An 8541-nucleotide genomic window follows, 5' to 3' on the forward strand; every position below is an offset into this window, starting at 1 on the left:
TGATGGAAGTGATGTCTTCACTGAGAAATGGTTTACTAATTGGAGGCAAGGATTCAAAAATTTTCGCCCATCCACCCAACAATTCCTAGCTTCGCCACTGACAGTGTAGCAGGTTTTTACCATTTTCAGAAGTCAACAGCAGTCCATTTCTTGATGCATGGTCCAAGGAAAAGAACTCCAGAAAAGGTGAAAGAGAAAAAGAAATGGCAGTGCAAATTTGGCAAAATAACACGTTACATACACAGAAGGATTAACGAGTCCTTGGAGCCTCTCCATTATTACCGTGCAGTTTAGGGGAAGCTAGCTTAATTGTTTAAAATTGTTCGATCTCTTTCACTAATAAATGAGTCCCCATATGCAAGTGCTTTGAAGAACTCATTGTGTTCGACCAAAAGAAAGGAACTTATTTTGTATGTGAGAGAGAGAGAGAGAGAGAGGGGTCACAAGCGTTGGTTAAGGTACATTTTGCACTGCGAGGAACTAGGTACGATGCCAAGGACTCGCCGGCTCATTCTGTATGTTTCGGTGGAGAGTCTTGATGGAGTCACTAAGCTTGAGCCGGAAGGTGGCTGGGAGATCCCTTCCCTCCGTTACCACATCCGAGTTGATTGCAAGAAATGTAACGGAGAGATTTTGGAAATTGGTCATCTTCCATTGTATTTGTGTGCAGGTGTGATGGAAGATGCTCAATACCATAGAGCCTTAACTGTAAGTTCCAGCTAGAAAGTTTAGTCCTTAAGTTTTATTTGTTTCTCACATATAACTTTCTCTGATATTGCTTAGCAAAATGCATGTGTGACAATCAGTCACATGACACAATGTATGAACTAACACACACACACACACACACATATATATTAATGTGTGTATGTTTTTATGTATATGTGCAGTGCCCAAAGTGCATGGGGAACGGTGGTTTGAGGGTTCTGAGAAGGGGAGGGAAACCAATCACTGTTGAAGGAGAAGAAGTGGCAGTAGTAGAGATAGAGGTTGTTGGCCCTTTTCATGTGCACAAGAAGATCAAACTGTTCTACTTTTGGTGGATATGCAGAAAGGTAGAATACATATAAAACTCCACAAGTTCTTTCTTTGTTAGTTTCTTTTGCCAATTTAGGGTATTACAGAAATAATCTTCATTTCGTATACGTGTCTGCAATTTGTTCGAATCCCCCAACAACTTGTTCTAATGTAAATTAGAGTAGTGTAAGTATCAGTTTGTCACAGGATGATGGCAGTGGAGAACTTGTGGGGCCTTTTTCTGTGGAAAATGATGGAGACTCTGCCTTTAGGGTTTCAGGCGACGAATCTGATGGATGAAGGTGAACTTTTGGAAATCAAAGGGATCAAAGGATGGTTCCAGGTCACACCATGGGAAGAAGAGGTGGAGGGACTCGGGATCAAGGAGGCTTCCAGGTCTTCCCAGGCTTCCGATTCTGATTCGAGTTCAGAGGATTCAGATGATTAATTCAGGTGCATTGGTGCATGCTTTAGGGAGGCTAATATATATACATATATATCTATCCATCTATCTTCCAACTATTAATTATATTTTCTGTGTAAGACTGATATCTTAGTTTAGTTTTGCTGGATAGGATGTGGAGGAGTTTGTTTGAACTTTCTGGTATTTCTTAACTAGCTAGTTTTCATGTACTTCAACAACTCATTATTTGGTGTTAAGTTGAAAACTTATCAGTTTCCATATATGTATGCAGTTGCTCTGGTAAAACAGCTAAGCATAGGTTTGCACTTGACTGATAGAGGGTAAAATGTTCATCTTTCTTTATTATACAATTAATTTAGCAAGCTTTTTTTGTACATGTCATTTCAATTCATAGCATGTGGTGGTTTAGAACAAAGACCTTGATTTGTCCATTCATAACTGAAGTAGATAGATATATTGATTAATGTATACCTAAATGATGTGGACTTTTAACTCATAATTTGAAAACCCCATCTCCAAAAGTAATTTGGGACAAAGAAATTAAGTTATAAATTATAAATTAACAATAAATGCATATGTGTGAGCTGGCTTGGTCATTATGCTTGTGCTTCGACACACAGTTCAAATCTCCATCTTTATAAACTAGACCAGTTTAGAATATCGCTTTCCAGAAAGAAAAAAAACACATTAAGCCCCAAAGCTTTAGCTGTTGATGTTTAAGTTGGACCTTGTAATGTTGTTTAATGGTTAAATTAATAGTATAAGTGAACTCTGTACATGCTTTTCTGATTGGTGGTTGAAACATTAGCCATCCATGTTTATGTCATGAAAACTAAATATACTACTGATGTGGAAATAACAACGAAATTACAATCATTGCATATTAATTAATTTTAGCAGAACCATATATCTCGAAGAACTTGTTTCCTGAGACTCTTGAGTCACCATTTATAATATAAATCATATAAGCTGTTGTGTTTGTGTAGCTTGGACGCCGGACATCCGATAAATTTGGAATTATACGAACATTGTAGTTTCACACTGGTATGCAATCATAGAAACAATGACTTTCACACACTCCTTTTTTCTTTTGGATGACCCTCATATTTAATCATGTCATTTGATTGTTTTTCAATTTGTTTAATTCAAAGGTTAGAAATAAATAAAATTATGCATAAGAAGAGAAATGATGTGCGGAAATTACTTCTCTTTCTACTTTCATATTTTATGGGTTACAAAATAACTCTGCAACTATAAAATATATAATATGCCACAATTAAAGAACTTGTTTTGATGAGAACCTGAATCACCATATCACTTCATATCATCAAATAAGCCACTGCGTTTTGTAGCATTTGATTTTTATATGCCAAGGGATGTAACCCTGCACCAAAATAAAGAGAGAAAAAGAGAAGCCAATAATCCTAGTACCACTAGTGTTTTGCCACTTTGCAAAGCTAACATACAAATGGAAAGAAAGAGAAAGAGATCCTCTCCGGATCTCTTCCATCAAGGCCACCGGATCAAGTGATCCGGGCCTTTGAAATTTCATCTAACAGCAAAAAATTATTATAGCTTTTAAGAGATCCAAACAGATGGACCGTTGGATGAAATTTCAAAGGTCCGGATCACTTGATCCGATGACCTTAGTGGAAGAGATCCGGAGAGGATCTCTTTCCGAAAGAAAGGCCCTTGATAGAGACTTCTATTGAAGTAATTAAGCTTTTACTATCAGATTAATGAACAAAAGTTTTTCACCATCTTGTGAAGATGGTCCAGTGAAAGATAGATTTGGATGAAGAAAGTTGAGGTTTTACTATAAAATCAATTGGCGATATGGAGAGTAACTAATTATTTTTAAGCACATGTAAAGTTCCTCATTTTTCTGACGTGAGATTGATACCCTCAACATGTCCCCTTATGTGTGGGGATTTTCAAGCCTAGTGTGTGGATAACACAAATCGGATGACGTAGAGCACGTGTGGCCCTTAGGCTTCATGCACGGAGCAACCTGCTCTGGTGCCATGAAGAAAGTTGAGATTCTACCAATCAATTGGCAATATAGAGGATAACTCAATTACTTATAAGCACATATAAAATCTCTCATTTCTCGACGTGGAATTAATTCTCTCAACTTAGTGCCGGGACTTAACCAGGGACACAATATGATTTCCATTTAACCATTTTAGGCGAAGATGCACGTTCAGTGGTCTCAAATAAATAAACGGCAGGTATACCTTTAGAGATGGGACTTAAATTATAATTGAATTATGAAGATAAGATGCACAATAATCAACAACTACTGTTTTCAACACCTTAGGAGCTTCAGACGAGAGCTAGAGCTCATCTAAGTGGTGCACTACAAACTCATTGTGGGGAAATGAAATTTCAGTACTGATCATTTGTCTCAGGCTATAAAAACAAGTACTGACTTTTGTCACTAACTCAAACACAAAATGAACAAATTAAAAAACATATAATCATTAGTCTGCTACTATTCTTCCGTTGACAGATAAACACAATATATATGTGTGTGTGTGTATTCTACATACATAAACTTACTCAAAACACAAAATGAAAAAAAAAAAAAAAAAAAAAATACAAAAAATTTGTAACTCAGTTGGTTAAGAACATTCACCTTACATCTGAGATCTTGAGTTCATTCCCTCGCTTATATGAAAGAAAAATGAGCAATTGGATTTTTGTAATTGTATATCTGGCTTATGGGATTAGGTACTTCTATATAATCTCTACATTACAATCACAAAATCTAACTAATGAATGGTAAAATTTGAATATTGTAGTTCCAATATCAGATTAATTAGTGATCCATTTGAAAATAAGATGAACTATACTGGTGCTCTAATTAAATGACCAAAAGCATGCATCTTTTATATATTAGTTTTCTTGAAGAACACCAGTTGGTGATCTGATCTGATGAAAGTACATTCAGATTACCCCCCACCAAAAAAACAAATTCAGTATACACTTAAAATTCCTTGCTTAACTTTTATTTCTTAAAATATAAAATTTGTTTTGCATATGCTAATTCTACGAGTTATTATATTGGCAGCCTCCAAGACAACATGCATCATGCATAACACACAGAAAGAGGGAGGGAGGGAGGGAAGGAGGGAGGGAGAAATAAATACCTCAAACAAAGCTGTCCTTGGGATGACAGTAATCACTTCTCCAAAAGAGACCTTTTGTATTCTTAGTTCAGAAACATTTTCTATTGTTAATGAGTGAGTGATTGAAGCTGCAAGATGATCTGGTTGAATAACCTATATATACATATATATATATATTATATCTAGTTAATTGAAAATATGAATGCAAGATTTTGTTTTCCAAAAACAGGCTTCTGATCAATCTGTATAATTTTTAATTGAAACAGAAAAGGAAAAAAAATTGTAATCAGCAGGATATATGCCAATTACTCTCTTGGTTAATTGACTAAAAAATAAAAACCCTTTTCTCCAAAAACATGAAATAATCAAGATCTATATATAATTAAATGAGATCTAAAATACATATATATGGGGAATACTATGTATATATGATAGCTATGGTTATGTATATCAGATCATGCTGGCAGCTTCAAGCTCTCAAACCAACAAACCAGACAAGGGAAGAAAGATGAACCAAGAAGCTGCATAAAGGTTTGGCCTTCGTTGGAAAATAAGCACTTTTTAAGGAAACAGCTGAAGCAGAATTTCACTCTCAGCTTAGCCTAGATATAGAGAGATTTGCTGAAAGAGGCACACACGAGGTATGCATGTTCTAGGTAAGAGAAAGAGGGGGAAGCCTCGTGACAATCCTCCTAGCTCTCTCTCTCTCTAGATTTATTCTAGCTAGCTAGCTTCGCTCATCTCTATATACATGACAGCTTTATGCACCTCTAGCCATCAGCCTTTCTCTACATCTTTCATCCTTTATAGCAACATACATGGCATGCCAAGTACGTTGATCATGTCCTCATTGTAACATTTGGTGCTAATAAAACCATATAGAAAGAATTTTACACATAACATTTTATTATTGACACAAGACATTATGATAACAATGTACATGTACATTATGAGTCTCGCTTCCAATGTATATTTGCTGTAGCATTACGATGTAGAGTATTTAATTCTTAGGTTTTTTGGAACTCCTTACAACTATTGACCTGACCCCTTTCTCTCTCTCTCTCTCTCTCTCTCTCTCTCTCGACACTTGTTTACATAACATGTCTATACAAATCCCTATAATGAATAGATTTAAAGACGAAAAAGAGGACGGATTTGGATCCTCTCCTGAGTCAAAGTGAGGATCCTCCTGATCAAGGAATATGGGCTGTTGGATGAAAATTCAACGGCTACAAACTGGAAAATCCCTTTAAAGTTATAATCATTATAGTCGTTAGATTTTCATTTAACGGCCCACACTCCTTCACCAAGAAGATCATACCTTGAGCTTAGGAGAGGATCCAAATCCAAAGGGGACCACCACGTTCTGTTCACAAGAGTAATATTAAAACCCTATCTTCTTATACTTTTCTTGTTTTCCCAGATGATTTTTTAAAATTGATTCATTGTGTAGTCAAAACTTGTGACCTATGGGACAATATTAATTTTTCTGGTTAAGGGATCAAATTTGTCCAATCAGTTGACTTGAATTACCAAATTCTAAAGGAAAGAAGTATTTCTGTAGTGACCTAATTATTCAGGATGACTCTACAGTCTCTGGCTCGATTGAGAAATGTTTTTTAATGTCTGAAAATGCTTTTTAGAAAAAATATTTGTGAAATCAATCTTCAATAAAAATGCATGTTAATCTTAATTGAAAAGAATTTTAAGTGTTTTTTTTGCAAGAAAGCACTTTAAGTGTTTTCTAAAAAAACATTTCAAGTGTTTTTGAAACACTTTCAATTATTTAAAACTACTTCATAAACGAACCATATATCGTGTGTGTGTGTGTGTAATACGGCTGCAGGGAGCCAGCCATAGATGTTATAATCTCATATGGGTAACATTAGGAAGACTGAATATGTAGACTAAATTTTGTAAACTAAATAACATAGAAGTTAATAATTAGATTATTACTTAAATATTAATTAACGTATTTATTTCTTATTAATAACATATTATTTAATTTATAAATTTAGTTCACAAATTTAATCGATTTAACATTACTCCTCTCAGTCTATTTGAGCAAAAAGAGAAGTTTGAAAAGTTGATCAGCGTGCTTTTCTATATTGGTCTGAAAAGTTAACGAGCAAGCATGCTTGATTTGTTACATTATAGGCGTGTCTTTTACTCAAAGCATGGTGTAGGGTTTCTCCATCCATAACTACTAGGATGGTGACAATTAATAGACCTTACTCTTCTCAATAGATTTATAATCACTACCAAATTTGTAGCATGTCTGAGAAACCCTTTCTAGGCCATTTGAACGTGGGATAACAAATTTAAGGATTTAGATAAATATATTATAAGGCTAAATTGTTTGTTTAGACTATTACAATTCCTAAATCGCAAATTTGAGTGAGAAGAAAAGGCAGACAAGAAATGAAATTCAAAGAATGCTAGCAAATTAATATTTTCATTTGAATTTTCTCAGTCTCCATCATAATTTGTAATGTCACATAATGATCTGAACCGTCTATTTTTTTGGATCGACTTAAAGATCAACTTTCCTAGAAATCAACCAAATATGAAATCGTTTAGTCATCTAATAAGTAATCCAATAAATATATAAAATAACCATGTTATTTAGTTAAAATTGAATTTTTTTACAACTTTGATCGAACATTTCAACGATTTTTTATATGATTGACTTTTGCAGAGTTAATCTTTAAGGGATGAATCACAAAAAAGATGACATTGATCATTGTGCAACGTTGCAAGATGAAAAGAAGAACAAAATAGATAGAACAAGAAGGTTTAACTAAGAATGTCCTCTTATTTCAACTAACGCATTGCATGCATATAGTTATTTCAATTCATGTGACGTCTAAATGCTTTATTTTATTTTTTCTGAGTAGCAAATTTAGCATTGTTCTGAAATCCCGGTCCTTTCTTTCAACTCCTCCAATTGGCCATCACAATAATTAAGACTTAAATAACTAATGGGATTAATTACTCCATCAGTTTTAGCAGCTAGCTAGTAAGAGGAAATGTGTGACCATGCATGTGACTATAGCGGCCGCTTGGTCCCTACAACAATACAACTTGAATATCTTGTGTTCAATATATAAAGTTAGATGATGGGCAGGAATTGGTCTGGATGGTGGAATCGGTTGATCGATAGAGTGCCCTCCTTTTGTCTTTAGCTTTGGGTGGTTCCTCTGTCCTTGGTCGACAACTACAATGACATGCAGACAGACAAGTCCTAATGGGGAGATAGGACCACATCTTTTTAATTAGGGTTTATAAATTTAGGCTCCAAGTTGGTATTTATGCTTCATTTCATTAAGGTTCAGACCCCAAAAAAATCATTAAGGTAGGTCTAGCGGTAGTTGTAAAATATAAAAGGAAAATTAATGAAAATCATTTAAAATCTTTGAGTTTTAACGATAATGACAAAATAAAAAGTAAAGTGAATAGTATCTGGATTGACTTTTTAGTATAAAAATGTGGTTTTTGGTTAAAGTGAACAGTACCGGGAGTTTTTCGTTAAAGTTTCCAAAGCAATATATTCCAATATTAGGGTTTTATTTGCAAATTCTGTTGCCATTTTCATGCAGAGAATGATTCTCTCCCCATCAAATTTTCCTTCTTTTCAGTTTCTTCATATTTGAACAGTTACAATTAAACCACGTTAATATCTTATATTGACTTCTTTATAAAAAGAAAAAAGTGAGAGAAAATCCTACTCATTTCATGACGGAGTAGTTGTTGCATGCAAATGCAGATGGGTTTTGTTTGTTCCCTCTTCTATATTATTATAAGTTTCTCTCTCATATTTGTTAATTAAGAGTGGTGGAGAATCATTTTGTAGATTACATTATCTCTAGCTAATCAAACTTTTGTGATAACTGATCTTATATGATACCTGAAGGTGAGAATGCTTCACAAATTGGTATATGAGAAGACCCATTTCTTTGGTTGTCATAT

General features: G+C 34.4%; 1 pseudogene; it reads left to right on the top strand.

Annotated features, from left to right (window-relative positions):
• Positions 1-355: 355 nt before the first annotated feature.
• On the top strand, positions 356-1810 carry LOC148693794 (uncharacterized; annotated as a pseudogene).
• Positions 1811-8541: the final 6731 nt, after the last annotated feature.

Source organism: Pyrus communis, chromosome 10, assembly GCF_041283825.1.
Source record: "Pyrus communis isolate YQ-2024b chromosome 10, ASM4128382v1, whole genome shotgun sequence".
In the NCBI taxonomy this organism is placed as follows: Eukaryota; Viridiplantae; Streptophyta; class Magnoliopsida; order Rosales; family Rosaceae; genus Pyrus; species Pyrus communis.